Source organism: Pimephales promelas, chromosome 16, assembly GCF_988280905.1.
Source record: "Pimephales promelas chromosome 16, fPimPro1.hap1.1, whole genome shotgun sequence".
NCBI classification, from domain to species: Eukaryota; Metazoa; Chordata; class Actinopteri; order Cypriniformes; family Leuciscidae; genus Pimephales; species Pimephales promelas.
In genome coordinates this window covers 19,431,397-19,440,210 of record NC_142784.1, presented here as the reverse complement: position 1 = coordinate 19,440,210, position 8,814 = coordinate 19,431,397, and the positions used below count along the sequence as shown (strand labels likewise).

At 36.6% G+C, this 8,814-nt stretch overlaps 1 protein-coding gene across 5 annotated transcripts in view; it reads left to right on the top strand.

The window, feature by feature from the left end:
- Positions 1 to 3,809: 3,809 nt before the first annotated feature.
- gdpd5b (glycerophosphodiester phosphodiesterase domain containing 5b) overlaps positions 3,810 to 8,814 on the top strand; it is a 47,664-nt gene continuing 42,659 nt past the window's right edge. For 4 of the 5 annotated variants that reach the window (XR_005621542.2, XM_039662669.2, XM_039662649.2 and 1 more), the window contains exon 1: positions 3,810 to 4,179. The gene's annotated coding sequence lies outside the window, so the exon portion shown is untranslated. The remainder of the gene's footprint in view (positions 4,180 to 8,814) is intronic. The other variant, XM_039662660.2, reaches the window with a different exon arrangement.

Sequence of the window (8,814 nt, the reverse complement as noted above, 5' to 3'; positions counted from 1 at the left end):
GGAGCTGGGCTATTCAAATGAGGATGTCTGGCTTTCCTGGAGAAGTTGGGAGAGCCCTCCCTTTGGATCCAATGACCACAACTCTGACATTCCACCACTGCACCATGGTCCTAAAGCCGCCTGAAATCGGCAGAAAAATGAGCTGAACTCTGCAACTAAACAAGTGTCGTTTTTATTAAAACCTAGGAAAATTTTTTATATATAGTAAAATCGTATGTATTGGCATCAAGTGTGTAATGGAAGATGATAATGTGTGTCATTTTACCACTGAGCCCAGATTTGCTCTGCTGAGTTGGCAGTGTTCTGCAGAACAAAATGTGCCTTTTATGCTACAGTTTAAATTAAACAGCACAAATAACTTCAGGATATATAAAATAACTGTTTTAATTGTAGAGTTTTCCATCTTTGTCAACATTCCTTCTAGATTCTTCTGTCGGGGGATGCAGGGACATGCTCACATCCTCAGCTCACATCCTCCCCCAACACTGCCACGTCAAACCCTAAATTCTTTTTCAGGCCGGCGTGGGGGTTGTGCACGAATGGCTACATTTGAAACTAACTTTTATTATTTTTCTGAATGTTGTGGTAATCAGTCTTTTTTACATTTTTGTTTTGTTGAGCTTATTGTTCAGAGTTCTTTTGCTATCCTAATCACTTTTTCTTTATGCAACTTTTACATTTTTCGTCAAATGCATTTACAACAATTACCTACCCACTTTGTTGCCTTTTTTCTGACCCCTAATGATACACACACCCAGGCCTCTAGATTAAACCATAAATTCCTGAAAAGACATGCAGTAAACTTAAAAAAGCTATTTTCTTTCTTTCTTTGTGTAAATGAGTGAATCAGAAATACATTAAAGATAAAAAAAAAAAACTCTCAGATTACTCTAAAATTGTCTTTTATTTATTAGGTAAATTTCTAAATGCTGATCAGCACAAAAGCATGTGTTTTGTGTGCTGACCACATGTGTGTGGTATGTGTTGTTCAAACATGTGGTGCTGCTGCTAATGACAATCTGTTGTTTACTGTTGTCTCTTCAGTTCCATCAGAACTGCTTGCTTGTTAGTTATCAGTTTAAAGTAATATGCTATGGAACCTCAGAAACTCTGCACAAAGCAGTCGTTGAGTTATGGGCTGAACTGAGGGGCCGTGCCAAACATGTATGATGTAAGATGTGAGCAAAATTACTTCTCAAAAGCTGACGTAACTTATTGCAGTGTTGCACATGTCTTTAATGTCGTAGGAAAGGAGATTTCAGTAAGAGAAATAGACTCCTTTTGTTTGGCTTGTGTGCAAAACGGATTAAGTAATTTCACACCGGCATTCATGCAAATAATACAAAATAGGCTAATACCACAAATGGAATTGTGTTGTTTTAGTATTGCAGCAATCCAATGTTTTTTTATCAGGTAGACTGATCTGGAACCCCTATTTGTTTTTTGTTTTGTCTTTTTTTAAGAAGCACAATTGTTTTGCAAGACAAAATTATTTCTTAAAGGAGTAGTTCACTTTAAAAAAAAAAAAAAAAAACTTTTGCTGATAATTTACTCACCCCCATGTCATCCAAGATGCCCATGTCTTTCTTTCTTCAGTCGAAAAGAAATTTAAGTTTTTGATGAAAACATTCCAGGATTTTCTCCATATAATGGACTTCATCGGGAACCAAACGGTTCAAGGTCCAAAAGAGAGTTTCAGTGCAGCTTCAAAGGGCTTTAAACGACACCAGACGATAAGGGTCTTATCTATAGCATTCATCGCATATAGCATATAACATCGTTGAAATCACTTTCAGAATGATTTTCCCCAAGCTGATGTATGGTAAAACCATTGACAGCCAATCAAGAGCTCGAGTATTTGAAGTGGCAAGATGACAAACGTAAGCAAAGCACGTGCGATATTGTCCGCTGGTGTGCACGAGTGATTATTATCGTTAAAGTTATCTTTATAGACAAGTTATTGTTTATTGTGTACATTATTGTATGTACGGTTTTATACCATTTGGGTTTTATACCATATTTTTATACTACTGTAACATAAGATGTAGCCTATGTTGTAGCCTATATAGGAAAATAAAAGCAAAATATAGGCAAACCTCCTCACAGTTTGTGCGTTAGGTTATTTAAGAGTTATTAAGTATGATTTTGGCTCTGTCGTGATTAAATGGAACACAATCTTTGCTCAGACTGATGAGGAGTAATTCTTTTCAATGTCTGGGCCTTTAATGAACACTGAACAGGCTCATCAAGGATAAGGAGTAGGGTAATTGGCTATGACCTCAGTCACTTTTGCAAATTGAAGTCTTGCTTCTTAAGGTGTTAATCCCAAAATGTGGCTTGGTATGTTTTAGGTTTTGAGGTAATTATTCAGATAACCTTGCCTTTAAAATTGGAACAAAAAGTTGCATAACTCAACTTTTTTTTTTTTTTTTGCGCACCCTACACGATGTTGATCACTAGATGGCGATACAAGAATGTGGTTGAATAATGCAGTGCTGCTTTCTCAAATTCATGGGTATGTCTGTTCCTTTCCCTTTTCCTCATTCAATTAAATGAATTTAGAATTTGGGGTTTGGTATTTATTTATTTTTTTAAACTTTTGTTTATCTCCTGTTAGCTACTGAAAATAAAGACCCACAAATTGGCTACAACAGACAAATAGAGTTGTTTGGAAAAGATTGAGCTGTTTGGAGGATAGGTGTCCAGTTTATTTGAACAGGTCCTAAAATGTCCCAGGGATTACCCTGCTGCAACCTAAACAAGAGACTAGTTTTTAGTCTGGATTCTTCACTACAGTTTTAATTTTTTTTTTTTAGAAGAATTGTTGAACAAAATTAGAAGAATTGTTGAACAATTTTACTTTTTATTTTTAGGTTAAGGTTTTGACACTTGCGACTGTATGTACACACACACACACACAAATAAAATAAAGTCATCACACTGACACTTGTGCTCTTCGCGGCTAAAAAAGTCCACACTAGAAATTATGGGAGATGAATTTCATCTTAACAACTTTTTGTACTGCAGCCAAACAAACTCTTACTGAAAGCATTTTTTGGAGATATCAAGCTCAAAGCTGGAACACAACTTGTTTAGATTCTTGGCTTGGATTTGATTTTTTTGTGTGCATTTTTCATGACAAATTTGTAGCTTTTTTTAAGTTAACTTTTTTCTAACTTTTTTTTTCACTTCAGCAATAATCTGCAAACTTAATTCTGAGCTAGAGCATTCAAGATTTACAAAATTTAATTTTCAGGTCTATGCTGAAAAAGTGAATAAATTTATTATAAATGCATGCGGTGTAAATATAAATTAGTACCATACCAAATATAAAAAAAAACATTATAAAACAAAAATATACATTAATTTAATTGAAATATTTTTTTTTTCTCTTTTTTGATCGACATGCAAAGAGCAGAGGGTCAAATGCCTTTAAAAAATAAGAATATAAAAAAGATAATGAAATAAGTTAGAAATAAGTGTACACAATAACTATATATAGGAGTATTACATTAAATTGTATTACATTAAATAAAGTATTACATTCCATTAAATTACATTTTTTGAATAAAAAAAAATCCTTACTCTATTGGTCAAATTCTTTTTTTAATCTATGCAAATTATGTTTTTTTCTTTGACAGTTTACGATTAAGAAAGTAATTTACAAATGAATAATAAATACACTGAATAAAACATAACAAATGTTATATTTTCAGCTCATGGCATTGCATTGAAAATCTGACTCCTTCAACTGGACAGTAGGGAGCACAATAAGACTGAGCAGCATTTGGCCCCGCCCTCAGCGCATAGGCCCCGCCCATAAGCTAGCGGCAGGACAAGCTCGCTCTGCTGTCTCTGTATGCCAGAATCAGAAGCGCAGGTATACACAAAGACCGCCCGGACCCTAGCTAAAAAACCTGCATGTCCTTTTAGTTCAGACACTTTTTAATTGTTTTTGCTTTTTAATTGCTTCTCGTGTCTGCCATTGCACTTGCACTTTTAATTTAGGTTAGTCTCATATTCTTTTAATATCCTTCGATTGAGTTGCGGTGTCAGTTGTTGGCTAGCTACCTGTCCCGTTAGGTGTTGAAGGAAGGACGGAAGGAAGGAACGCACACAGGAAACGTTCCTCCAGAGTTCACCAGCTAAAACAGCACAGGGCAAACGCGTCGAAAAAAGGTAAGAAACTCGCTAAACGTGTTTTCTTATCATTTTATCATCCGCACTTGATATTATTTGTTTAATCGATGGCCACCATTAAATGGTAAAAAAAAAAAAAAAAAAAAACTGTTTAGCCATTCATCATGTTGTGTTAAATTAATGCGAGGCTATTCGTTTAATTTTAATATTTAATGTAGGCTAATATTAAAAGGCAATCAGGTGTTAGAACGCAGATGGTATAATGTTGAAAGGGTGCGGTGGGGGAGTCTTACAAATCCCCACCAATGAAAATCTAACATAAAGTTGAGTGGGTTGATCTTGAAATTATGTATGTTGGACTTTAAAATACTTCAGTAACCACAAAAGTTTTATACAAAAGATTACAAGCTCTGTAACCGAAATAGCGTTGTATCCATAGCAACAGTATGGCGTTCACGCACTATCCAAGTGGTGTTCACTGCAGAGCCAGGTGACGTCCAGCTTTCCCTCTCTGAACGTCATAGTTTAAGCTTGACCTAGGCTGCATCCGAAATGCCATACTTCCCTTCTATAAGTAGGCAAAAAACAGTATGTGACTAAATACGTTTTTTATGAATTCACAGTAGGCCTACTCATTCAAGATTTGGCAAATGTACCCGGCTGACCTACTACTTCTGATGAGATTCTGAAGTGTGCATATGATGGACACTTGTGAACGGCAGAGGAGTTGAAAACGGCAGTTAAGCCACTGACACTGTTAGATCACACATGATAATGACAACGTCCAGATTACATTCATACTACAGACTCATACTATATAGAAGATTCTTTTTCAGCCTTGAAGTAATCACTTTTTCAAGATAAGTAACAATTCGAGACTATAAGAATCACATACTTTCATACTAGTAGGCCAAAAACATTATGTGAAAAAATACGTTTGTCTCAAATCACAGTACTCGTAAATGAGTAGGCAAAAAAAGTACCCGGCTGACCTACAACTTCGGCGAGATTCTGAATTGCGCACACTTTACTATCAGGTCACATGATAATGACAGCATGGGGAATGTAGTATGCCGGGTTACATCCATACTACACATTCATACTATCGAACATTTTAGCAGTTGTGAAGTAATTACTTGTTCAAAATAAGTACCTTCTCAAGAGACTTATGTGATTTTGGATGCAGCCTTAGTTCCACCTATCTAATGGATCTAATTGGTGGAGGAGGGATACAGTTATGGGTAGGGTTATGGTGTGGTTAGACCTTCTAGCTCCACCTATTACACCGAATTACTTTGTTAGGATCATCATCAGATAAAACATGAGGTGCGTTCCAATTTGCTTACTTATGCACTAATCTATGATTTTTTTTTTTTTAGTAAATAGTTCGAGTAGTGTGTTCACACCACTAATCTATAGAGAATCAGTACACATAGTACATCACACATGGTACATTGGATAGGCTATCCAAAGTGCATATTTGGGACGCAACTATAAACCTGATCCTGTTCATTTAGATTTACATATTGCAAATATGTTGTTACCACAAATTGAGTGTTTTGTTTTGAATGCTATTAAGATCAATGTTTACATTTACGTTTAGCACAAGGAACGGCAAAAGACATTTTACGTCTCACCAACATCAACTGTATTGTTTGGAATTCCTCTTGCTCGGCACATGGATACGTAGTTTCTGTTGACGCCAGGTGACACGATCGTGTCTGGTTTCCCCTTCAGCATCCATTGGTTGTTCCTGGAGCAACATTCATGTACTCATAATTTTAATATCCAAACGAGCGGTGACAGCTTATTCTGATTTGGCCATTGACTTTTTCTTTAATTTACATGTTTGTAGATTGTCCGAAAATATGACAAAATTCTGAAAACATTGAAATATTCTTACGCATGCAAAGTCAACACTCTCAGTCAAAAGAATGTCCAACAAAAGAATGTTGATACAGGAACATGCTTTAATCAGGTAAATCCCTTTAGGTACTTTAGATGATCTAATCAGTACAATCATAACCTAAATCTCTATGTCACACTTAATCTGGAAATCCGTTTAATCTGTATCTTAATTATTGCCCCTTGATTTGACCAATGTAAATGCAGCTTTAAAAGTTCATTTGTACGTTTTAAAGAAAATTATTAATTTTGGAATACTAGTAGCATGAAGACTTTTACATTGAACATTTTTGACGCATCTAAAATGTCCTTAAGATTCAAAAGCTGAAATTAAACCCATTGCTGTTGTATCTTGCGACATACACTTAACTATTTTTTATTAGCGTTAGTTTGCAAAGAATAAAGTTCTCTGAGTAAAAACACCACTGCCGCCCATTTCCAAGGAAACAGCCTTCCTTTATCTAGCATGACAGGTTTAACATTGAATTATCCCTCTTTATCGTAAGTGAGCCGGGTGATGCTGTGAGATGACCTATTATTATTGTCAGTCCTGTGGGAGCTGAGCCATGTGCTGTCTTTGATTAGTTCACACCCCCCTCCCACATGTCAAGGAATAATGGACGAGACTCTGATACTCAAAGCACAGCGTTGCATCATTAGTGGACCAAAGGACCTAGACCTACCCTCTTAAGAAAGCGCATCTGATGAGGTGTGTTTTGAAACTTGAGGGTCTTTAAAGGTTCAATAGGAGATTCTACACAGAATTTTTTTTGTTATGATGGTTGAAAATCTCCTCATATCCTTATAGCAAACACTATGTTAAGCAGTCTAATATGTATCGTCTGTGGAAGGCGTAGGACCAAAAAACGTTCGGTCCGAAGGAAATTAAAGCATGTGTTCCCTGTAAGTCAACGTGTGTTTGCATATCACTGCATCATACAAAATCAGCACGTTCATCATGTACGCAGTTTAGACAGAGCGAGAATGGCAGGCAAACAATTGTTTACATTCATTATTGTAGCTCTTACTCGCTGACTGTACTGGAAAGTTTTCTCACTAGTGAATGACACATACTCCAATAACACAGTTCGTCTCGCTTCTGGTCTGTGCGTGTTCTAGTGATGAAGTGATCGGTCATGCGACATGAACGATTCGTTCATTTTGAACGACTTGGGACTACCGAGTTGTCTTAGAGAGGGATTCGTTCATTTTGTGTTTACTGCGCATGCATAACATCCAATAGGTTCTGTACTGGAAACAGAAATTTTTAGTTCATCTCTCGAGTCTTTGGGTTCGGGTCAGAGTCTTTCGTTCTTCCTGTCACTCCCATAGAGTCTATGCTGTCAGTACCGGAAAAGATAAATGATTAGTTCACTTCTGAGTCTTTCGTTCTTCTGTCGCGTGATGAACGAATGACTCGAACCTGAATACTCAAAAGATGAGCTATTCAATTCTGGATCCGGTACCGACTGCATAACTCGGCTTATGTGGCTGTCACATGATGAACGAATGACTCGAACTTGACTTAAAAGCAGACGATTGGCTTTCCAGCGGGAGGGGCGGGGCCATCTTTGGTGTTACGGGTTTTCCCTATATACTTGTATTAAGGGTTGAGGAAGTGGCATGTCTCTATATAAATAGTCTCTGCATAAAGTTAGCATTTCCCAGATCACCTATTGCACCATTAATATTCATTGTTCTTGATGGTGGATGATTTTTAGCTTGGTACTTACTGCAGAAATCTGTAGTTTGTTGAAATCGATTGTGAGTCCTCGGTTACATTTTGTCTTTGGTGCACTGAAAATTTGTATTGTGGTAAGATGGAGTCAGGTAGAGGATCAGCTCTTGCCCCCCCTCACACTAACTTTTTTTTTTTTTTGATTGAAGTGATATGTAGTGATGACCTTAGCTTGCCATATTTAGCTCATTTTGGAGCACAGGTGGTTAAGGCAAAGCTGAGGTGTAGGGTGTAAGTTTACTGCTGCACATGGTCTTCACGTGATGTCAAAACAAGGCTTTCCTCCACTGCCCTCTAGTTATTTTTACCAGCTAATGTACTAAGGTTTTACCAACTAATGTAATAAGATGGTGCTATTAAAGGGCAAATTCAGTATGTTCCTTATTAAAGATTCTTGCATATTGCGGCAAGCAGCAATGCCTAGAAAATAAATACACATTAAATGTCAGGTTGAAAACCATTAAGAAAATGCTTAATATGGCTTATTTCATTTAGACAGTGATATTGGGGGACTAAACTCAATAAAAACCTTATTAATATAACATGCTATGTACCAGCAAATAGATTGCAAATCTAATTGCAGTGTGCAATGTTTCACATTAACCATTTTCCCACAGAAAAACATTAAGAAACCACTTAATATCTCAACATTCAAGAAACAAACTATGCTTAAAATTAAGAATCCTCTCTCTTTATTTAATTTTATTAAGTAATACACTTGGATTTGCTTCACAATTTGTTTCATCGTAACTTAAGTAGTTTAATGTGCAGTAGGATACTGCTGCGGGTGCTGCATTGATTGCACCGCAAGTGCCCAAAACTTGTAGTTTGGTCACATGTCTTTGTTTTTCGTCTTTTGAGTGGTGTATCTAAAAAGTTGCTGCTTGAAACAAATGAAAAAATTAACAGGCTTAAGCTGTAATCACCAGTTCTCCACGGCAGTCACATGACTGAAACTATAAATTAGCCAGGTATCCCATGTTGTCATTTCAGACAGATGGCACCTGTGTTTACTGCCTCTGAGATTTCAT